Source organism: Culex quinquefasciatus, chromosome 3, assembly GCF_015732765.1.
Source record: "Culex quinquefasciatus strain JHB chromosome 3, VPISU_Cqui_1.0_pri_paternal, whole genome shotgun sequence".
NCBI classification, from domain to species: domain Eukaryota; kingdom Metazoa; phylum Arthropoda; class Insecta; order Diptera; family Culicidae; genus Culex; species Culex quinquefasciatus.
In genome coordinates this window covers 6591892-6616731 of record NC_051863.1, presented here as the reverse complement: position 1 = coordinate 6616731, position 24840 = coordinate 6591892, and the positions used below count along the sequence as shown (strand labels likewise).

The 24840-nt window shown below is 33.9% G+C and overlaps 1 protein-coding gene across 1 annotated transcript in view; it reads left to right on the top strand.

Moving 5' to 3' along the window:
• Positions 1 to 24840, top strand: part of LOC6047553 — an 83471-nt gene that overhangs the window by 30573 nt on the left and 28058 nt on the right. Inside the window, exon 2 of the mRNA XM_038266387.1 lies at positions 3755 to 3788. The gene's annotated coding sequence lies outside the window, so the exon portion shown is untranslated. The remainder of the gene's footprint in view (positions 1 to 3754; positions 3789 to 24840) is intronic.

Here is a 24840-nt window from a genome sequence, read left to right as displayed (position 1 = left end):
AAACCTTCAGATAATCGAAGCTTTGGATAACCGAGTCTAGACTGTTGCTTGATTTGTGAAAAATTTCGTTTTAGTTGAACAATATAAACATTAATAACATTTGATGTTTTAATCATGTTTTGGTATCTAAACTTTTATTCATTCAATTTTTTTTTTAAATATTTATGTCACGAACTGGAACTGAAAAAAATAATTTTAAACTTTAAGTGATTTTAAGGCAATGAATGCTTGGCAACCGAGCAGTTTTTGGATAGAGTTTGAATTCCGGTAGGTTAATTCCTGGTTTCAAAGATTTTTCAAAGTAGTGCCCATGTTCTTAATTCCTTTAAATTCAAGATTCAAGATTTTTTAACTGACATATCCTGGCAACTACAGACATGCCTCGGTTTAGAACCGCATATGGGGGATGCAAAACCGAGGCGTGCATAACCGAGGCACAGAGCTTATGGGATTTTGGCTATATGGGAGACATTGGCTATAATCGTATGAAAAATCATGCAAACATAAACAATTATAGCGTTTTGGAATCGGGATGATGTCAGCGTAAAAATACGTATTTTTCCTGTATTTTGAAAATGCAATGTTTCTCGAAAAAATACTCAAAATTATTGTTATTGCAAAATACCCATGATTGGAATTTTTGCATACATTTCGAATATAAAATCATTTTTTTTTTAAATACTCAAAATATTCACAAAACTACATATTTTCGAAAAATACTCAAAATTTCAAATTTTATAACATGGGTATCAAATGATCAGGTTTTTTTCATACATTTCGAATTTAATAACAACATATTTTGAAAACGCTGAATAAATTCACAAAACTAAGTATTTTTGAAAAAAATACTCAAAATTTCAGTTTTTACAATATGGGTATCAAACGATCAGGATTTTTTCACACATTTCGAATGTAATATCAACATTTTTTTTAAAAACTCAAAATTTTCACAAGCTATTTATTTTCGAAAAAAATACTCAAAATTTCCGTTTTCGTAATGTGAGTAGCAAACGATCGGGATTTTTTCATACATTTCGAATGTAATAACAACATCTTTTGAAAATGCTCAAAATTTTCACAAATAACGTATTTTCGAAAAAAATACTCAAAATTTCAGTATTTACAATATGGGTATCAAACGATCAGGATTTTTTCATACATTTCAAAAGTTATTTAAAAAATATTATACTCAAATTTTTTATTAAAACCACCTATTTTCGAAGAAAAAACTCAAAATTTCAGTTTTTGCTATATGGTTTTCATACATTTGTAAGTAGTTTTGTGAAAATTTTGAGTATTTTCAAAAAAATGTTGATAACAATCGAAATGTTTGAAAAATCCCGTTCGTTTGATACCCATACTGTAAAAACTGAAATTTTGAGTATTTTTTTTGGAGTGTTTTCAAAATATGCTGTTATTACATTCGAAATGTATAAAAAAATCTCAACCATTTGATACCCATATTGTAAAACCTGAAATTTTGAGTATTTTTTTTTCGAAAATATGTAGTTTTGTGAATTTTTGTAAGTGTTTAAAGAAATGATTTTACATTTGAAATGTATGAAAAATTTCCAATCATTTGATATCCATATTGCAATAACAATAATTTGGAGTATTTTTGAGAAACATTGCATTTTCAAAATACAGGAAAAATACGTATTTCTGTGAAAATTTTCATGAAATGTATTTTAATGGATAGCTGTCATCATCCCGATTCTAATACGCTATAATTTTTTGATGTTTGCATGATTTTCATACGACTTAAGCCAATGCCTCCCATATAGCAAAAATCCCATAGGCTCTGTGATAATTTCAAAATATTTGTTTTCGAAAGAATCGAATATTTTACAGAGATTTCATATTTCAACAATGAATATCGGACAAATAGTTAATGAGATATCGCCGCTTAAAAATAAGCTTTTTAGAAAACAGTAAACAAATTTCAATATTTGAATTATTTATTCCTTGCAATGCTTTATTTTGACAACTATACGTCCGATTTTAAAGCCCAAAGATGATAATTGTACAGAATTTTCCCAACTCTTTGGAAAACAATATTGTAGGAAATTTGACGATCTTACTGAAAAAAAAACACTGAAAGAAAAAAATACGCCACTTCTTTAAGATTGTTTGATTACTAAGTTTAAAAGTTAAATTTGAATGTGATATGACGTTTGGTTTTTCGCTCTTAATTTGATGTGTGACACACAAGGTGACACACCTAAGAAAATTGATTTATCCTATAATAAAATTGTTTTATTTAAAGTGGTCTAAAGGTAAAAAAATCGATAGCACTTAAAAGTCTCTTCTTTGATCATTGTCCTAAGCTCAATCTTTGTGAAGATACAGCGGTTTAAAAATCGCGAAAATGTTTAAAGAGTATAGCTTTATAATTTCCTATATGTTTGCTTTTGACAGCAATCGTGACATCAACTTCAAATTTTACTTTTAAACTTAATAATAATAAAATCTTTTAGAAAGGGCGTGTTTTTTTCAGTATATTTTTTCAGAAAGATCGTCCTATAATCGTATGCCTCAAAAAAAAACCTCAACATATTTGTTATTGCAATATGGGTATCAAATGATCGTGTTTTTGTCATACATATCGAATGTCATACAATTGTTTTGAAACTACAGTAAAATTTTACGTATTTACGTATTTTTGAAAAAAAAAACTCAAAATTTCAGTTTTTCAATATTGAGCGATTCTCTACGAAATCGGTCTTTTTTCTTAAATTTTATTTTTTGTATTTTTTAATCCGACTGAAACTTTTTCGGTGCCTTCGGTATGCCCAAAGAAGCCATTTTGCATCATTAGTTTGTCCATATAATTTTCCATACAAATTTGGCAGCTGGCCATACAAAAATGATGTATGAAAATTCAAAAATCTGTAACTTTTGAAGGAATTTTTTCATCGATTTGGTGTCTTCGGCAAAGTTGTAGGTATGGATATGGACTACACTGAAAAAAAATGATGCACGGCAAAAAAAAAACTGTTGATTTTTATTTAACTTTTTGTCACTAAAACTTGATTTGCAAAAAATACTTTTTTTATTTTTTTTTATTTTTTGATATGTTTTAGAGGACATCAAATGCCAACTTTTCAGAAATTTCCAGGTTGTGCAAAAAATCTTTGAGCGAGTTATGAATCTTTGAATCAGTACTGATTTTTTCAAAAAATCGAAAAATTGGTCGCAAAAATTTTCCAACTTCATTTTTCGATGTAATATCAAATTTGCAATCAAAAAGTACTTTGGTAAAATTTTGATAAAGTGCACCGTTTTCAGGTTAAATCCATTTTTAGGTGACTTTTTTGAAAATAGTCGACGTTTTTCATTTTTTAAAATTAGTGCACATGTTTGCCCACTTTTGAAAAAAATATTTTTGAAAAGCTGAGAAAATTCTCTATATTTTGCATTTTTGAATTTTGTTGATACGACCCTTAGTTGCTGAGATATTGCCATGCAAAGGTTGAAAAACAGGAAAATTGATGTTTTCTAAGTCCCACCCAAACAACACACCATTTTCTAATGTCGATATCTCAGCAACTAATAGTCCGATTTTCAATGTTAAAATATGAAACATTCGTGAAATTTTCCGATCATTTCGAAAAAAATACTTTTAAAATTTTTAACGAAGACTAACATTTTAAAAGGGCGTAATATTGAATGTTTGGCCCTCATGACATCAGCCGATTTTGTAGATAATTGCAACAGTAATAACACTAATCTTTTTTCCTTCTTACCATTCCAGATTATGAGAGGCATATGACTATCAACGACGATTGGTGAGTGTTATAATGATTATTGTTAAATAATCATGATGTTATCATAATGAAAGTTTCCTCATATTTTCTGATATTGAATGGCAGGATACTGTCAATCTGTTCGAAGATTTTCTTAATTTATTAATTTAAATGTAAAGTAAATACGTGTAGTTTTTTTATGTCCAAAACACCATGTTTTGGTTTATTGGCCCTTTTTCAAAATCAAAATATGTAAATCTGTTTTTTTTTCTCTTCTGCTGTCCTGTTCAAAGCCTGTTCATCAGGTATCCTAATCAACTCGTTGACATCAATCCCCGTTCATCACCTGCTTGTAAAAGGTGGTTACACAAAGGATCGCGTCACTTGTGCATCCTCCTCAGGCAGCGTGGGTGGTGGCTTTCGGGGCGTTGCATGCAATTCCGAGACAAAAAAAAACCAGGCCCTTTCTTGCACAAAAGTGTCACTCCTGGGGCCGTGGCTGAAGGCGCTCCTTGTCCTCATTGTTGTGCTTTCCCAACACCTATTTAGCTGGTCCTATGTATCCGTTGTGAACACGTCGTTTGAAGTTTTAGCATTTTTTTTTGTTTGTTATTGTGAAGCTTTTTCTTTTTTGTTTTCGTTGTGTGATTGTTGCAGGTTCCGAAGAAAAAGCTGCTGTCGCCGTTGTTGTTTACTCACTCTTGGGGTTTGGTCGATGTGGGGTGGGATGAACCTTTTTGACAGATGTTCTGAAAATGAATATAAAAATGACAGCTTGACAGCTAATGTAACTTTGGTTGTCATTTGTTAGCACAAAATCCGGCAACGGATGACACGACTAAAACTGTGTCAAAATTGAAATTGACAAAAACAGCGATTCTTCACCCTCTCTACCCCTTTTGAAGGACTCGTACACAGCCACCGGCCCCACCGGCAGGATTGGCATCAGCTTCAGACAGAGGCGGGACGCGCCCGAGAGTATGCAATATTCTTTTCTTGTTGTGCATCCCAAGTTGGCTAGCTAGGGCACAAAAGTGACAGCCCTCGTTGCTTGCCAGTGTGACAGATTCATTTTGGCGGGATGTTGTTATCACCATGCGGTGTATTTTATCTGCGCTCACAAAGGCTCAGTTTGCTGCTGCTGCACCCAAGGAAATCCAGGGAAGAGGTGTCATTTTTTAGATGAGTAACTACGGGTGCAGGTGAATAAAACTGCAGGTGTTTCCGTAGCGGAAAGTATATTTTTTTCAATATCACTCGAAATAACCAAAGATGTGCCCACTGTGGGATGCTATTGTTCGCCTTTTGTTTCCACTGACACATCAACACCTGCGTATTGTTTCTTTGTCCCTTTTCGAAAGTTTTCCTGAGGTATTTCAAATACCCTTTTGTCCCTTTTGTCCAGTGCAGTGTGGGTGTCATTCTTTTCGAGTGACAGTAAAGGTGCGGGAAAGGACGTTCGAAAGCGGTTATGTCCTATTATTCACACTTTGTTGTTGTTGTTTCTGTTTCTGTTTGATTGGCCTCTTCTGTCAGACGTTTGCATACGCTGACGAGAGTACTTGTGCTGGTTGAAAAGCTCACAAAAGAGGACAATGATGGGTATCGTTTTTGTTGTGTTCGAAGTCGTTGGACTGCGTTGACACAGTTTTGTACTTGAGACAGAAATGCCCATTGGTGCGAGATAGATGTGCTTTATGCTGATAAGAATGGCAAAAGTGTTGCTGATGGCGAATTTTAACAACCTAGAGAGAACTTACTTACTACAAGAAAGAACAGAAGCATCGAAATGTTGACATGGATTTTACACAAAAGCATCTTAAAATATAAGAAGTGTCAAATTTCTCAATTTTCTCAATTTTGTAATTTCTAAAGTTTCTCAAATTTCTCAAATTTCTCAAATTTCTCAAATTTCTCAAATTTCTCAAATTTCTCAAATTTCTCAAATTTCTCAAATTTCTCAAATTTCTCAAATTTCTCAAATTTCTCAAATTTCTCAAATTTCTCAAATTTCTCAAATTTCTCAAATTTCTCAAATTTCTCAAATTTCTCAAATTTCTTAAATTTCTCAAATTTCTCAAATTTCTCAAATTTCTCAAACTTTTAAAAATTTTCAAATTTCTCAAATTTCTCAAATTTCTCAAATTTCTCAAATTTCTCAAATTTCTCAAATTTCTCAAATTTCTCAAATTTTTCAAATTTCTCAAATTTCTCAAGTTTTCAAATTTCTCAAGTTTTTCATGTTTTCAAATTTCTCAAGTTTTTCATGTTTTTCATATTTCTCAAATTTCTCAAATTTGACAATTTTGACAATTGATGACAATTTTGACAATTTTGACAATTTTGACAATTTTGACAATTTTGACAATTTTGACAATTTTGACAATTTTGACAATTTTGACAATTTTGACAATTTTGACAATTTTGACAATTTTGACAATTTTGACAATTTTGACAATTTTGACAATTTTGACAATTTTGACAATTTTGACAATTTTGACAATTTTGACAATTTTGACAATTTTGACAATTTTGACAATTTTGACAATTTTGACAATTTTGACAATTTTGACAATTTTGACAATTTTGTCAATTTTGTCAATTTTGACAATTTTGACAATCTTGACAATTTTGTCAATTTTGACAATTTTGACAATTTTGACAATTTTGACAATTTTGACAATTTTGACAATTTTGACAATTTCGACAATTTTGTCAATTTTGACAATTTTGACAATTTTGACAATTTTGACAATTTTGACAATTTTGACAATTTTGACAATTTTGACAATTTTGACAATTTTGACAATTTTGACAATTTTGACAATTTTGACAATTTTGACAAGTTTGGCAATTTTGACAAGTTTGACAATTTTGACAATTTTGACAATTTTGACAATTTTGACAATTTTGACAATTTTGACAATTTTGACAATTTTGACAATTTTGACAATTTTGACAATTTTGACAATTTTAACAATTTTGACAATTTTGACAATTTTGACAATTTTGACAATTTTGACAATTTTGACAATTTTGACAATTTTGACAATTTTGACAATTTTGACAATTTTGACAATTTTGACAATTTTGACAATTTTGACAATTTTGACAATTTTGACAATTTTGACAATTTTGACAATTTTGACAATTTTGACAATTTTGACAATTTTGACAATTTTGACAATTTTGACAATTTTGACAATTTTGACAATTTTGACAATTTTGACAATTTTGACAATTTTGACAATTTTGACAATTTTGACAATTTTGACAATTTTGACAATTTTGACAATTTTGACAATTTTGACAATTTTGACAATTTTGACAATTTTGACAATTTTGACAATTTTGACAATTTTGACAATTTTGACAATTTTGACAATTTTGACAATTTTGACAATTTTGACAATTTTGACAATTTTGACAATTTTGACAATTTTGACAATTTTGACAATTTTGACAATTTTGACAATTTTGACAATTTTGACAATTTTGACAATTTTGACAATTTTGACAATTTTGACAATTTTGACAATTTTGACAATTTTGACAATTTTGACAATTTTGACAATTTTGACAATTTTGACAATTTTGACAATTTTGACAATTTTGACAATTTTGACAATTTTGACAATTTTGACAATTTTGACAATTTTGACAATTTTGACAATTTTGACAATTTTGACAATTTTGACAATTTTGACAATTTTGACAATTTTGACAATTTTGACAATTTTGACAATTTTGACAATTTTGACAATTTTGACAATTTTGACAATTTTGACAATTTTGACAATTTTGACAATTTTGACAATTTTGACAATTTTGACAATTTTGACAATTTTGAAAATTTTGACAATTTTGACAATTTTGACAATTTTGACAATTTTGACAATTTTGACAATTTTGACAATTTTGACAATTTTGACAATTTTGACAATTTTGACAATTTTGACAATTTTGACAATTTTGACAATTTTGACAATTTTGACAATTTTGACAATTTTGACAATTTTGACAATTTTGACAATTTTGACAATTTTGACAATTTTGACAATTTTGACAATTTTGACAATTTTGACAATTTTGACAATTTTGACAATTTTGACAATTTTGACAATTTTGACAATTTTGACAATTTTGACAATTTTGACAATTTTGACAATTTTGACAATTTTGACAATTTTGACAATTTTGACAATTTTGACAATTTTGACAATTTTGACAATTTTGACAATTTTGACAATTTTGACAATTTTGAAAATTTTGACAATTTTGACAATTTTGACAATTTTGACAATTTTGACAATTTTGACAATTTTGACAATGTTGACAATTTTGACAATTTTGACAATTTTGACAATTTTGACAATTTTGACAATTTTGACAATTTTGACAATTTTGACAATTTTGACAATTTTGACAATTTTGACAATTTTGACAATTTTGACAATTTTGACAATTTTGACAATTTTGACAATTTTGACAATTTTGACAATTTTGACAATTTTGACAATTTTGACAATTTTGACAATTTTGACAATTTTGACAATTTTGACAATTTTGACAATTTTGACAATTTTGACAATTTTGACAATTTTGACAATTTTGACAATTTTGACAATTTTGACAATTTTGACAATTTTGACAATTTTGACAATTTTGACAATTTTGACAATTTTGACAATTTTGACAATTTTGACAATTTTGACAATTTTGACAATTTTGACAATTTTGACAATTTTGACAATTTTGACAATTTTGACAATTTTGACAATTTTGACAATTTTGACAATTTTGACAATTTTGACAATTTTGACAATTTTGACAATTTTGACAATTTTGACAATTTTGACAATTTTGACAATTTTGACAATTTTGATAAATTACCGGCATCAAATTGCAAATTTTCCGAGAAATCCCACATGAACATTTCTCAACCGTAAAAAGTGGCAAACCATTACAGAAAATGGTCACAAATTCCACGCCACAAACTCGAGTCGTCTTCCTGCGGTGGTCGAGTCCGAAGAACTCATATCCAATTAGGAGCTCATCTCAAGCGATAAATTAATAACGCATTAGCTTCTGGTCCGCACAAACATGCAAAATAAAGCTCCAGCGGGGTGGTGAAAAGGTGCACCGAGGTTTCACCAAAAACCGACCGCCAAAAGGCTCTCATTAGGACTATATTTAGAAAAATCGGTTTTCCGAGCAAAGTGTCATCCAGAAATCATCCCATTTCGCACGGATGAGTTTCGTTATCATTTAATTGGGATCAGCTGTCGGTTTTCCCATCCCTTTCCGAACAACAACAACGTAAACCTTGTGAGGGCTGGGAGATTTCGGAAAACTATCTGGCTTGGGTGTAGTTTGGTTAGGTTCGGGCAAGCCAAGATATACTGGAAACGGAGATTTAGTTAATGAAAATTGGAAAGGAAATTAAGCGGATTTCGACGGGGAGGTCAATTTATGGACGGGGCCCGCTGGCACCCGGAGAAGGTTTGCGGATATCGTGGAATTGGAGATTTCCACTACTTTCAATCTAGCTTGGTTGGCTGCGCTAAACAGTTTGTTCGTAAACACCTGGAGATTGTCTCCAGGTGGTGTGCAGTAAACGGTTCTGGGAAAGCTCTGAATTTACGATAATTGATAATTTAAAAATAGTAAAAATTAACTTTAATTTCAAGATAAGGGGTTCGTTACAGCGTGGAAAGTCCACAGATGTTTTCAAAACTTTTTTTTATTGGGGTTTACTGAAAATATTGCCATTCTTCATCTCTTTCAAACTCCTTTTAACAAATAATTTCAAAGTATTTTCAATAAATTTGGAAAAAATTGCACTCAAAAAAAATTTGATGAAAATATAATCCCGTTCAAGTCAGCAATGTTTTTCGTCAATTTGGTTGGAAATTCTTTCCCTACAAAAGCATCAATGGAAACTGATACTTTTCGCCAGGTTATCGCTGGAAATCCTGGAGACGAGCTACATAAAACTTTAGTAAAACTGCTTTTTTGCACCTTTCACCGCCAGAGTCTTTGGGGGGGGGGCTTAGCAGCCGTTTTGTTGTCTTGCATCGCTCTCGGATATTAATATTCATGAGAAGACATTATTTTCAAATGTACAATATTTCTACAACTGCAACCGACTCGCTCACTCTCTTGCAGCATCTCGTTCAGACTTAAGATGCCAGCAGCAGCAGCCCCTCGTCAAAAGGGGCTTTGCTCTTTGATATTTGCAGCGTCGATGTTGGTTTTTTTTATTTCGTTACGCGAGAACATCTCCGGGAAGATCGTTTTTGAAGGGGGTTTGGGTTTGGTGCATGTGCAAGATGGGTTTCCACGCTTGGCTTCATCAGACATTAGAGGCAGTTGATGGAATTTCCCAAACCAGACTGGTAAAAGGTGAGATGTTCGACGAAATAAATTTTAAGTTAATTTTGTTCTATCAAAAATGAAATATATTTTTTTTTGAATCCACAAAAATTATAGTAATTTATTAATATGACTCCCACCTGGTCCATCCCATCTCCATAATGAGCCCCATATTCGTAACAACAGCAACAACTCATTTTGCAAATGACCAATTTTCCGAAAGTGAATCGCCTGACCTCTCAGAATCCCAGCTTTACCCACAGGAGGTTAGCTGCCCTTAAAAATCTCCACAGCTCAGCTCTGTTTGGTTAAGTACGGAGAGGCAAACCACACCGAACCAACAAAAAAAAAATATGTAAAGAAAGGTACGAAGAGATTTGTTCCAGCTTTCTTCTAGCCAAACAGAGGCAGCCAGCTCAAAAGCTCGAGAGCAATGAAAAGCACATCTGGGAAAGTGGCCCCTGGCAACCCGTTTCTTCGCAGGAGCACAGTACCGAGGTACTTCCTCCGGTGTTTTATGGTGCTTTCCTCGGTTTGCCCTGATACGGTCGTTAAGTGTTATTGGAGTTTAAAACAGTTTACTTTTATTTATAGAAAAACACAGGCAGCCGTATCCTTGCGACCGGATGGGGTTCTCCAGTGGCTTGGAGTCAGTGGTACTTACAGCGAAAAAAAAACTCGAAATTGTTTTTTGAAGGAAGTAGATTCAAATTGCACGAATATTAAAAATAAAATCAAACACAGAAATACCAATCAATTTCGGCAAAAGAACCACTGCAAATAAAAGATGCAATTTGAAAACAAAACGAAAAAAAGAAAACAGTTGAAGAAAGATTGCTTGCTTAATTCTTTTCCCCTGCAGCTTCCCCTTAACAAGAATTTGTTGTGCTATTTGGTGTTTTCTTTCGTGCTGTTCTTAGAGGTGTATCGTTTTGGAATTGTGTTACCTTTAAACTTTTGGAGTATTTATTGCAAAATTTTAACTAAACATCAACCGCGGGAAAACTTACTCAGATATAAGACATTTTTTTCTATTTCAATTTCTACCTTTTACCTACTTAAACGATTATAATGTTTGAGAAAAAATCAATTTGAAAACATTTCAGCTTTTTATTTTGAGTATATGCTAAGAAATACAAAATAGTCTTAAAAAACGATTTGTCAAATAGTTAATTGCTTTTTTTTATTTTATTTTTAACATTTGTATTTTAAGCTATAATTTAGAGCATTGGAAAAGTCTGACTTGATATATTAAAAAATATGTGTTTTTAAATGTTTTATAATACGGGACACATATTTTGGAATTTATGTTTGGTTTTGATTTCAATCTGCAATCTTAAATTAATTTTGTACAATTTCAACAAAGAGTATCGTTTTAAATTATATGTTAATTTTTAAAGCATTTTAATTTGTTTTTGCAGGCAAGGAATATTTCTTTCGGTTTTTTCTTAAATATATTTTTTTAAAGCAAGCGTAATATTTGAAATGATTTATATAAACATTTAGGACGCTTGGAGAAAAACTTGAGTATTTTAACATTCAAAACAGGTAAACAGCTGTCTAGGTATCGCCAGACGGAATATGAATTTCGAATTGTTGACATTCTCATTTCTTGTTTAGTAAACTCTCCGAAAATTCTTGAAAGTTCCTTTTGAATGTAAATTCTGTTTTGGAGTTTGACATTTATCTTGGCGGCAAATAGCATTCAAGCATGAAAACAAACGTTGAGCATAGAAAATTGAAAAAAAAAAAAAAAACAATTTTGGGATTGTTCAAATATTACGTCCAGAGAATTTCAGGATCTAGGACCCCCGCCCTCCTCCTTGTCACGCATTTTCCTATACATTTCAACAGGAAGGTGCTGTTTCCTATCCCTCGCCTAGACCAGGCCAAAATCCATGATAAAGCTGTCAGACCAAAGATCAAAAAGTAAACATTCTTGGCCTTCGACGTAGGTCAGGGGTGCTCAAAGTTTTTGAAAGCCGGGCCAAATTTTTAAGCTCAAATGAGCATGCGGGCCAAATTTACAAAATAGGCCTTTAAAAAAAAATACGTTGATGTTTTCTGAAATTTCTGTTATTTTTAAAACACGTTCGTTAATAAACAATAATAATAATAGAAAAGACAAAATGTCACTTTTTTATCAGTAATGTTGATTTTATTGTTTTAGGTTTAAACAAAATTGTACGAACTTTCAACTTATATTTTCATTATTTTTTTTTATTTCGAAAATTGTGACATGTAATTTCAATTAAAAAAATGTTACAAAATTTGTTAAGCTCCCGTAACGTTGAATTTCAATCATTATTTTCAAAAAAAATGTATTCTCGACGAAAAAAAAACATTTTGGCGAATAACACATAATCATCGAAAACAAACTAAAATTCAATTTATTTTTGAATAAACCCGACCATGATCAAATTGATTCTGAACGCAGAGGAATGCATTTTTAATGGATTTCTGCAGCAATTTGCACGTAAATTTCCGTGATATTTTGAAGTTTTTGTTTTTTTTTTGTTTAGCTCCTAGTTTTTCGATCCAATTATAAAAAGCTCTGTAAAATATTTCCATCAGCCTTATTCGTCCGATTTCAACATTTTGTCTGCCTGAATCAAATGGTAGTCAATTAGATTCGTTATCCACCTGTCATGAGTTTAAATCCCGAGGGAAGGTTTCTGAGTGCAAAGTAAATTTGATGGTAATTTCATGAAAAGGGTCATTATGGCTTCTCATTAACACCTAAACTCCCTAGCTCGAGAAAAAGGGGGAATTTCCATACTAATTATCCCTTTTTCTCGAGCTTGAGAGTTTAGGAGTTAATAATGAAACAAATACTTTTTGCAATTAGCACAGGTTTCTACCAAAGTCTAATTCGAACGTATTATAAATGTTTCCAAAAATGTTAGATGAAAGTTTTGACGATATTAACTAGATTACTCAAATTGAAACTTGTGAAATTGTTTGAATTATTATGGTTATTGGACAAAATATTTGTTTCGTGAAATGGGGATCAAAATATTAATCTTATTTTTACAAACAAAAAAAGATCAGCATAAAAATGTTATAATTCTAATTTTGAAAAAGTATAAAACCGCTTTACAAGAGTCAAACGGGCCTTCTTACATGATCATTCAAAATGGGTTCGCGGGCCACAAAAAATCACCTCGCGGGCCACGTTTGGCCCGCGGGCCATACTTTGGTCACCCCTGACGTAGGTGCACACAAATCAAGAAAAGAAAATTTGAAAAAAAAATCCAATTCAATGACTGGTTGTGGACTGCAAAATTGATTGTACGCCAGAAAATGATTAAACAAAGCGGCGTCTTTTACACCGACACTTGAATAAACAGTCAAAAGCCTTATTCTACTTCTTTAATTTTTGATGGCGTTTTCGGTTTACACCTGAACAATCTTGAAAAGGTTTATGCGGATTTGTGATTCCTCTCGTTCCATCATTCCCTTGGCTGTCACAACCCTCAAAAATGCCATATTTTGAGCTTTGTAGAAGTTGATCTAATTCATTTGGCAGCGTTGGTATTTTTTAAATCATGAGATTTTTTTTTGAGATGTTTCACACATTTTTTATAATTTCTATATTTTTGTTGGATTTCTCTATTTTAATTAATGTCAGTATAGTTTGTTAAAGATAATGATTTTTTTAACAAATATTGCTTAAAAAATTGGAATATACAAAAAACAGTTGCTGCGATAAAACCAAACAAGAAAATTTGTTTTTAAGTATCATCAAAATTGCTTCAAAAATTCAGAAGAATGAATCAGGCAATTCTCCCAAGAATAAGTATTTTTTGTGGAGAATATTGCATCATTATTTCGTACACACATGATGGCAGTTGTCCATTAGAATGACTAAAAAAATTTGAAGACACCACTCTACTATCCAATGTCCATACGAAGAGCTTCTTAAAATATTCAAAAATCTATATCTTAAGAACGGATTTTCAGATCGATTTGGTTCTATGAGAAAAGTTGTAAGTTTTGCTTAGGACTTCCCAGGAGAGCAATTCTTTACGAAATCGGTGTTTTTGCAATTACAATTTTTCGTATTTTTTCCGGCTGAAACTTTTTTGATGCCTTTGGTAGGCCTAAAGAAGTCATATTGCATCATTAGTTTGTCCATATAATTTTCCATACAAATTTGGCAGCAGCCCATAAAACATATTTTATTGAATATTATTGTAGAATTTTTTTGATCGATTTGGTATCTTCGGCAATGTTGTAGGTATGGATAAGGACTACACTGAAAAAATAATACATGGTAAAATAATGTTGTTGATTTTTAATTTCAGCAAAATATAGAGAATTTTCTCAGCTTTTCTAAAATATGTTTTTCAAAAGTGTGCAAACATAAAAAAGGAATAACTGCGACTTTTTTCAAAAAAGTAAGCTAAAAATTGCTATAATTTGAAAACGATGCACTTTATCAAAATTTCACCACAGAGCAATTCCAGTCCAAAACAGGAATTTTTAGGTACTTTTTTCTCGACCTTCTCCGATTTCAATGAAACTTTGTAGACATGTTATCCTACGCTTATATAAGCCATTTTTGTGTATATGGAGCCAGTTACATTCGATAATGACATTTGAGAAGGGCGTAAGTGTTTTAAATATTTTTGTATTTCGTTATTTAAATATTGCTGAATCTCGAAGCCGTTGCATCGTATCAAAAAGTGGTCAAAGAGAAAAACACTCCACTTTTAAGAGATTTTTCGATTTTTAAGTTTAAAGGTAAAAAAATTGAGGGTGAGCCCACGATTTTTTTTCGTTCAAAATTTTTGTGAAAATAGCCTAAGATGTTACAAAAAGACTCACGAAAAATGCAGGATGGAGCAACGCACTTAAAAAAATACAAAAATAATTTACTGAAACTGTTTTTTTAAAGTGCTCTAAACATCAAAATTTTCAAAATCCGAATACGAGAGTCGATTCTCCAGACAATTTTACATAAAAGTCTCCATATTGACCATTGCACAGTGGTCCAGATCGCAAAATTAAGTGGAAAATGGATTTTCCGAAAAATGGTGACGTTTTGGAGCTTTGGTGTCTTCAGAAGAGTTGTTGCAAATGGAAAGGGGCAACTTTTGGTTTGGTTCAAAATTAGGGTGGTTCACGATTAGGGTGATTTTGAAAATCTAACTTTTCAGGAATATTTTGGGAATTTTTGTCTTCTAAAAGTTGATGGGCTTGCCAATCCAAGCAACTTTGTCGAAGACACCAAAATTTTATCTCGTAATCTACGCCTTCTATGACCAAATTTATAAAAGCATCTGAGCAAACCTTCAAAATCAGTTTTGAACGTGGCAATTCAGGGTTAACTTTTAGAAAAGTGATATTCGGAGCACTTTTAGAACTCTACAAAACAAACATTTTCATTTTTGACATGTCAATTTGGACTTAAGGGTCAAAAGTTACAGCCATTTTAAGGTAAAGATGCAAATTTAAAACTTAAATATCTCAAAATGGCGCAAGCCAAATTTTAAGCACTAGGTTGCATTTGAAAGAAGAGATCTAGCACTACAAACGCTGAAAAAATCTCAGGGTGTTTTTCTTTAAACTTGAGATATCTTCATTTGAAAAGTCTAATTTTCAAGGGAAAACCATATGGGACCACCTAACGAAATTCGAAAATTGTCCAAATATATGTTTTCCATGTAATTTTGCCCGCTGAATCTGAATCTGCCCTCAGAATTGAGCCAAAATGTCAACAAATCGATTTTTGGTCATATTTTGGGTTTAAATGATAATTTTACATGGAAACCCAAAATATGACCAAAATCGATTTGTTGACATTTTGGCTCAATTCTGAGGGCAGATTCAGATTCAGCGGGCAAAATTACATGGAAAACATATATTTGGACAATTTCGAATTTCGTTATGGTCCCATATGGTTTTCCCTTGAAAATTAGACTTTTCAAATGAAGATATCTCAAGTTTAAAGAAAAACACCCCTGAGATTTTTCAGCGTTTGTAGTGCTAGATCTCTTCTTTCAAATGCAACCTAGTGCTTAAAATTTGGCTTGCGCCATTTTGAGATATTTAAGTTTTAAATTTGCATCTTTACCTTAAATGGCTGTAACTTTTGACCCTTAAGTCCAAATTGACATGTCAAAAATGAAAATGTTTGTTTTGTAGAGCTCTAAAAGTGCTCCGAATATCACTTTTCTCTAAAAGTTAACCCTGAATTGCCACGTTCAAAAACTGATTTTTGAAGGTTTGCTCAGATGCTTTTATAAATTTGGTCATAGAAGGCGTAGATTACGAGATAAAATTTTGGTGTCTTCGACAAAGTTGCTTGGATTGGCAAGCCTATCAACTTTATAGAAGACAAAAATTCCCAAAAATATCCTGAAAAGTTAGATTTTCAAAATCACCCTAATCGTGAACCACCCTAATTTTAAACCAAACCAAAAGTTGCCCCTTTCCAGTTGCAACAACTCTTCTGAAGACACCAAAGCTCCAAAACGTCACCATTTTTCGGAAAATCCATTTTCCACTTAATTTTGCGATCTGGACCACTGTGCATTGTCCTATGTCCAATCCTTGTGAAGTTACAGCGGTTTAAAAAAAAATGTTGAAAAAATAGGTTTTTTGATGGTTTTTCGCAATTTCTATATGACAGACTTGATTTTTCAGTCTCGAAAATATTTTTATCGGAAAGCTCGTCCGATTTCCCATAAGTTTGCCTTTGACCACATTTCAATTGGATGTATGGGCTTACAGATATAAGCTTATTTACTATCCAGGTTACTATACTACACTGAAAAAAAAATGATGTCTTCAGTTATGAGCAATAAAATAAGCTTATATCTGTAAGCCCATACATCCAATTGTAATGTGGTCAAAAGCAAACTTATGGGAAATTTAACGAGCTTTCCGATAAAAATATTTTAGAGACTAAAAAATCAAGTCTGTCATATACAAATCGCGAAAAACCATCAAAAAACCTATTTTTTCAACATTTTTATTTTTAAAACCACTGTAACTTTACAAGGATTGGACTTAGGACAATGGTCAATATGGAGACTTTTATGTAAAATTGTCTGGAGAATCGACTCTCGTGTTCGGATTATAAAAATTTTGATGTTTTGAGCACTTTTGAAAAAAAAAACAGTTTCAGTAAATGATTTTTGTATTCTTTTAGGTGCGTTGCTCCATACTGAATTTTTCGTGAGTCTTTTTGTAACATCTTAGGCTATTTTCACAAAAATTTTGAACGAAAAAAAATCGGGGCTCACCCTCAAATTTGACTTTTTAACATTAAAATAAAAAAATCTCATAAAAGTGGAGTGTTTTTTACTTTCAGTGTATTTTTTTCGGAAAGCCCGTCAAATTTCCTAGAAGTTTGTCTTTGACCACTTTTTGATATGATGCAACGGCTTCGAGATTCAGCAATATTTAAATTACGAAATACAAAAATATTTAAAAAAAACTTACGCCATTCTCAAATGTCATTATCGAGTGTAACTGGCTCCATATACAAAAAATGGCTTATATAAGCGTAGGATAACATGTCTACAAAGTTTCATTGGAATCGGAGAGGGTCGGGTACAACCGATTCCCTATTTGACATGGAATTGTTCCAAAGTACTTTTTGATTGCAAATTCGATTTTACATCGAAATATGAAGTTGAAAAATTTTTGCGGCCAATATTTCGATTTTTGAAATCAGTATTGGTTCAAAAATTCATAACTCGGTCAAAGATTTTTTGCCCGTCCTGGAAATTTCTGAAAAGTTGGCATTTGGTGTCCCCTAAATTATGTAAAAAAAAAAATAATAAAAATAGTGTTTTTTTAAATCAAGGTATAGTGACAAAAAGGGAAATTATAAATCACAATTGTTTTTACTGTTTATACCTGCCTATACCTACAACTTTGCCGAAGACACCAAATCGATCAAAAAATCCCATCAAAATAAACAGATTTTTGAATTTTCATGCATCATTTTTGTATGGACAGCTGCCAAATTTGTATGGAAATCATGTAGACAAACTAATGATGCAAAATGGCTTTTTTGGGCATACCGAATGCACCAAAAAAGTTTCAGCCGGATTAAAAAATACAAAATAAAAATCGAATAATAATCGAAATCTGAGACAATTGCTCATAACAGTTATTATTGTAAATTCTTATTTTTAGTTATGATCAAATAAAAATATTTTTCAAAATTTTCGAACTAATAGTTTCATTTTATATGGCCGAGAATAAATGTGTTTAGGCCATTTCAAATGTTAGGGTAGCTTTAAACATTTTACAAAAGTTTGTAATTTGAGAAATCGGTAAATATCACTGTGGGTCTCGTGGCGCATGGGTAGCGGCTTCGGCTGCCGATCCCGATGATGCTATGAGACGCGGGTTCGATCCCCGCCTTATCCACTGAGCTTCTATCGGATGGTGAAGTAAAACGTCGGTCCCGGTTTCTCCTGTCTCGTCAGAGGCGCTGGAGCAGAAATCCCACGTTAGAGGAAGGCCATGCCCCGGGGGGCGTAGTGCCAATAGTTTCGTTTTTCGGTAAATATCACGATATTTTAATTTTTTTATATTGAGAATCGGAAAGGAGATAGATGAACTACTTTTCAATAAATGTTTATTTTCCATTGTTTGTTTGAATACACCGAAGGTATTAGAGAAAAAAAAACTGGTGATAGTCGGATCATTGGATAATCATATCACAAAAATAAAGTTATCGTTTTCTTGTTTTGGGTTTTGCTTTTATTTTTTAGATGCTGTAAAGTGATTTGGAAATCATAATTATAATTGATCCAAGAAGACGACCAAAATGGTGATGATGAAATATCGAGAAAAAAAAATTTGTTATGTAAAAGGCAAGAAAATTATTTTTAAGGAATTTCAATTGAAACAAATGTCTACTTTTCCATTTTCAGAAAAAAAAATTATTTTTTTCAAGGAACATGTCAGTACAATTCAATTTGCTCTTTTCTTTTAACTAGTTGAATTCATCCACATTTTGCTTGGTTTTCCCGGACTATATCGGCCACTTTCCTCCCTTCGCAAACTGCAACATTGCTGCGCTCAGGACGATTTTCACTTGATAGCGCTAATAAATTGCCACGGTAGAAGCAAGGGGCAAGATACACCGGGGTTCCAACTGCCGGTGTGGCCACCGGTAGATTTGTGAGACCCCTCGTTCCGACGGCCAGATACGCGATTATGGGCGATCCCTTCCCGCGGCAGCAAGATCGAGCACAAAACGAAAGACTCTTCCGTCGTCGTCATCTTCCGGAGAGATGTTGGAGGAGGTCTGTTTTGCCTCCTGGTGAGGAAATATTTATTGAGACATAATTCTTGGCCGAAGTGGTTGCTGGATGTGCTGGCTGCTGTTTGCGGCCGTTGGTGATCTGGTTAGCCACTAAAAGAAAAATAAGCACTCTCAACGCGGTGGCGGCGGGGAAAATGCTTGGCCGAGAGCAATGAAAAGTGTGTGGGGATAAGATATGAAAATTTTATGCTTGCCAGGTCTACCGGGGCTGGCCAACCGTTTATCGGGATGGACCGCAAAGCCTGGGTTATCCGCAGGCTTAAGGAGGTTTGTGATTGAAGTTATCGTAGCTATGTTGTAAAAGAAGCTTTGTACAATTTAATAAAATGTCAGTCACACCTTTGAGTGATTTACAAAAAAGCAGATTATCAACCTTTTGATTTCAAGCATAAATTTTGAATTCTAGATTTTATTATCAATTGAAATCCCACCAGTATCACCCTGGTTTCCAATTCTCAACCTTTTGGTACGCAATTGTTGTTTTGATTCCATTCCACTCTTTCAACGCAGCGTAGACAGATGAACCATGGCTGACACACGTTGCCGTACTCCGGCCTGGGTCGGTCAAATCCATGGAACCGCATGCACGTGTGCACTGCCGGGGAAATGGTTTGTCAACTCAATATTTCATAGTCCATCAGCAGGGAGACTTTGGGCTGCAGGTCGCGGCAAAGAGTCTGACATTATCCACTTCGGACTGAGCCCCGGAACTTCATCAGAAAAATCCCATTTTCTGCCTCTTCTGTTTGCGGCGGGGCTGTTGCGCTGTACTCTGTGAAAACCCGTACCCTGTGCCATCATATCAGTGTGAGGGGAGATGTGTGTGGAGTTGATGTCGAAAAACCAGATAGTCCCACCACCCGATATGGGGCCACAAGAGGCAAAACAAAGCCGTTAAATGATCCGTGACACGTGATCCAGTTTACCAGACAGATAGAGTCGAGAAAATAGGCAGGCACCACAGCGCGCTCTCGTGGAAATGGATGATGCTATCTAGATACAGAGGAACGAGAGATGAGCCTCTTGGCTAGGAGATATTTCAGGGTGAGCCATTAGGATGTTCTGTTTTTGTTTCAAGAAACCAACTTGGTATAAATAGACTAAGATTCAATTACCGATCCTAAGGAAAAAGCGGGACTCGGCCGGTTTCATAAGATTTGAATTTCTGGGTTTTTTTATTTGGCTAAAACTTTGTAGGCGCTTCACTTCTACAAAAGAAGCCACTTTTTTTTTAGAAATTCGGTGATCTGTAACAAACTGTAACTGGAAATAAATTTTCTGTACGATTTGGTGTTCAGGAATCAGGAAAAATGGTTACAATCTTGAAACATTCATATTTTTTAAGCCGAAACAAAATATATTTTTTAAGTCGAAAATACATGTTTTTAAGCATTTTCAAATATAAGTAGTTGATTTGAAAATTGTGACAACATTTTATTCGAGAGATCGATACTTTCATTTGTTTTACATTGAAAATTGCTAAGTTATCGTCACTTGATAGTTCAACACTATGTTGATAGCCTTTCTTACTAAAGAAAGGTATAGGTTTGACTTTATGGCTGGACATCATTTTCATCTTCGTAAATATGACGATTCAGCATGAATTTTAATCGGAAAAATTGCTAAAAAATCACGCTGCATCGATTGTCAACGCTTCGTCGCAATGTCCACCAGTTGTCAAGTTGAGCTTCGAATGCTGGCGCGAGAATGCTGGTGCATATATTTTGTTGCTCGAGATATACTCGTTTGTAGTAGCTTGTCTACCGATGTTTCGTACAACATGTAAGATATCGTAGCTTTTCGGTTTCTTTTGCCCTGTCCGTTTTTGCATAACTGACCAATGTTTATGCAAAAACTTTTGTGACATAGGACATTCATCCGGCTACAATCAATTTGTTTCCCGTGTGCTCCTAAAATCTCCTAAAAGTAGGCTTCATTTTTTCGTGATATAGTAAATTTATTTAATAGAGTTCATTGGATTCCATTAGGAGCTATCTAAGCTTTTCATCGACGCCAATGGCTATCTACCTAAGGTATCGTGATTGAGTGTGTAGTGGTGCGGGTGTAAAAATAGCTTTCTCTGACTCTCTCACTTTCGTAGGGCGTCATCCATAAAGTATGTCACGCTCTAGGGGAGAAGGGGGGGGGTCTGAGCAAGTGTGACATTGCGTGTTATAAGAATAGGAAAAGCGTGACAAAGGGGGGAGGGAGGGGAGAGGAATTTTGGCTGATTTTAGCGTGACGTACTTTATGGATGAAGCCTAGGAGCTGATTGGCAAGCTTCCCTGCACTGTGCGGCACACGCGGTTCACTTGTAACCTCGAATTTGATTTGCGCCTGCTTTGTTCGGTTTACACCATCTCGCTGGAAGAGATTTTTTGTTTCGTGTCTGGTGTTGTTATATTAATCTGTTCTACCATTGTTATATTATTTAATAAAAAAAGGCTTTTTCTCACCCCATGTGGGATTAAATCGGGTTTTTGTTCTGAAATTTGCTTATGGAGGCTGTATTTCAGCAACCATTATTTCAATGTTAACATCTTTTAAGCAAATTTAAAGGAAATTTTTTGATATTTTCAAATAAATATTTTGAAAGATGGTCAAGCTTGGTCACGACGTGATCATCTTATAACTCAAAAACGGTGCCTAACATCAATTTTTCTGTTATTTTTTTAAAATAAAATCAGGATTTTTACGTATTCGAAAATGTTTTTTTTTTTTTAATTATGATTTGCGCAGTCAATTTTTTTTACAAAAAAGTTGAATAAAAAAAAGGTACACCCAAAGTTAAAGAACGAGGGGATAGTCCTCACGAAAAGAAACGTGAGGAAAGTGCTATTTTGCGAGAGTATAGTCCTCTCGTGTGTTCATTCGTTCATTGAAACAGTTCATCCTATTGAGTGGCTTATATAGACAAATGACCGCCACTTATTCACCGAACCATGGTGGCCCATACTGCAAAGGCACGGTTCAATATGCCGAAGGTCTTGGGTTTGAGTCTCGGTACCGGTACTTTTTTTATGGATAAACTTTTTTTGAAGATGAACCCATGAGTAAAGTACTCTCGGTAGGCTTTATCCTCTCAGTCCGCACACAGTACCATTTTACTACCGAATCGTGCTCTTTATCCTCTCGTATGCCGTAGTCCAGTTCTGAGTGTATATATTTTAGAATGCAGCTATTTTTTCTAAGAAGTTCTAAGTAGTACCTGCAACTTTGTTGAAGACGCCAAATCGAACAGAAAATCTTCATCATGAGGGTTTTTGAATACTTGAATAGCCTTTTTGTATGGACAGTTGCATGAAAAATTTTATTGACGAAGTAATTGAAAAAAAAAATCATAGAAAAGGAACACACAAAGTTTCGCACGAGGAATTTGAACCAATTTAAGTTAAGGGGTTGCATACATGTAAATTGGCAAAATGTCAGAGGTAGGTTTGAGCACAAACTCAATTTTTTTTAACATGTTTTCAGGACATTAAAATATACAATATCTCAACATCGCTTGACCAAATCGGCTCAAAATTTTGGTGAAGACCGGTCTCGTGTGCATGACGAAGGCCGATTTTCAAAAAGTATATTTTTGAAAAAAATTAAAAATATTGTTATGTTTTTTTTCAAATGCAAAATTTTAAAATCTATCTGCGAGTCTCTCCCAAATTTCAGTCAATTTGGTCTATCCCATCTCGAGATATCGCGGCACCCGTAAATCAACTCGGTGTTCAGAGAAAAAAGCTTGCAAAGTTTGACAGTTCGCTTTGCGAAACATTTTCAGCTTAAATCATCTCTTACTCAGTTTAATCATGAAATATTTTCATGAAACTTTCAGGAATGATTGAAAATCATCTTTTAAGTTGATTTAATAAATTCTTCGATTTTTTTTATAAATTTTGTCATTTTCTAAACGTGTGTAACCCCTTAAGGACGCCATTTTGTGAAGCTCTCCATGCCTCACCTTTTGATCTTCACAGGTCCCTAAAACTCGATTTCAATCCTGAGATATTCAATAAAAACGGGAATACTCCGAGCATTGTTGACAATTTTCATATGAAAGAAGCTACAAACTTGTCGTGCTATCTTGAAACACCCTGAAAGTTGCTGTTTTTGCGACAACTGGCCAAAGGGTTTTCAGGTCAGAACGCATTTGACGCACGTACTCTGGCACCTAAATTCAACCAAACTTCGGAAAATATAAAACGAGCTTGTCATTGTATAAATTGTTATTGTTTACAAAGTGCGAACGTCAAAAAGCGACTAGCGACAATTACGTCGTTATAAAATCTGATCAAAAATCTATTTAAATCATTGAAATACACGCAAATTAATTAATTTTCCATCATATCTAGCCAATAGATCTGTGCGAAAGTTTGAAAAACTTCCCAATGAATTGTCCGAAGCAAGACCATCCTAGCCGAACAATTGCCGAGGCATTCAGCGAGTGGAAACAACACCAGCCGGCCGACCCGGTTCATGAATCTAAATTATCCGGTTCACGCACGGTGACAGAGAGTGCCGAGGACAGGGAGTGTTGCCAGGACTACCGGCCAGCTGGGGTTGGAGCTGTGGTTTTCCAATCCGTCACACAGGTGGTTACGGTCTGCTTACGTTTTAAGAGCTTAATAGGTCCCCATGCCCTCTGCTAGAGGGGGAAGGTCCATCGTCCTCGCGGAGGGTGGGATTAAAAACTGTGCCCATGCCGTGGTGCGGTGAAGTCCTTTGTTGCGGAATTAACGCGGGGGTGGAGGAGACAACCGCGACCTCAAGAAGTGGAGTAGAGCGAGGGAGGCGTAAAGCCCAGATTAAGCCTAAGCCTCCGGAATGCCAAAAGGGTTCATGATTCGATTAGCGGGGTGACCGTGTCGTGGGACCAAACCGCGAACCTTGGGTCGTCTTGTGGCTTCGTGGTTGATACTCAACACGCGATAATACGCGACAATCGCAGATCCTGATGAAGGTGGTGTCTTCATCAACCGACCCTATGGGGGTGACGATTTGTTTTTAGCAAATATCATCGCACCCACTGTACGAGAAGAGGTTTACATTTTGGTGAAAATTTACATACAAGACGCACTTGTGTGTACACCGTCAAGCGGGACTTGATGAAGTTGTACATGGCGGTGGCGGCACAAACAACAACAACAAAAACAACAACGCAGCCTGGATGCGTTTACACGTGAACCGTGGTTGGTGTGTTCGCAGATAAGACGTTTGTACAATATCTGCCGTTGCTACTGCTGTTGCTGCAGTGTTCCGTGGTAAGCCACAGCTATACCACAAGTTTGTAACGCTTTGCTGACAAGTGCAAACAACATCATGTGAGTTGTGCGATAGACTGATGGTTCAAGGTTTTGGAGACCTTATTATTGGATCATATTTTGGTTTGTCTTGGCTTAACAATTTGTTATGATTGCATTATTTGCAATT